This window comes from Crassostrea angulata, chromosome 7 (assembly GCF_025612915.1).
Source record: "Crassostrea angulata isolate pt1a10 chromosome 7, ASM2561291v2, whole genome shotgun sequence".
Taxonomy (NCBI): Eukaryota; Metazoa; Mollusca; class Bivalvia; order Ostreida; family Ostreidae; genus Magallana; species Magallana angulata.
The window spans coordinates 50,339,627-50,340,180 of record NC_069117.1 but is presented as its reverse complement, the minus strand read 5'-3'; positions in this window follow the sequence as shown (position 1 = coordinate 50,340,180).

The following is a 554-nucleotide window of genomic DNA, read 5'->3' as shown; positions in this document are numbered from 1 at the left end:
GTATAGTAGGATGACTTCAGTCATCATCTACTTTTCCAGTGTCAAATTAATTGAAATTGTCGTCAATTCAATGGAATAAATCAGCAATAAGTTATCTAAATAGTTTTTCATATTTTCCAGTTATAAAACTCCATAAAATTCGTACTTCATTCTTGGCATTTTCTCACCAAAAAAGGAACATTTTTTATTTTTATTTTTTGGGGGGGGCGGGGGCGGGTCTTATACATTGATTTAAATTGCAATTGTTTGTCACTGATAAGCGTAAGTATTCATTATGAATTGTCAAATATCATTGAAAGAAGACAGTGACGTTCTTTTGTTAATAAAAAAAATCATTATTTCAGTGATCACCATCAGATAAAGATTAGAATTTATATCTTTTTAGGCTTCCATATATATTGAAAAGTTGTATAAATCGATATCACGTTGATGCATAGTTATACCTACTTTAGGTTAACTTCCTTGTGACGTGAGTTTAAAGTCTTTTTTATTCAAGCTTTTTGTTTGGGATAATACAGTGATGAGTATGGGTTTAGTGATAGTTGAACGGAAAA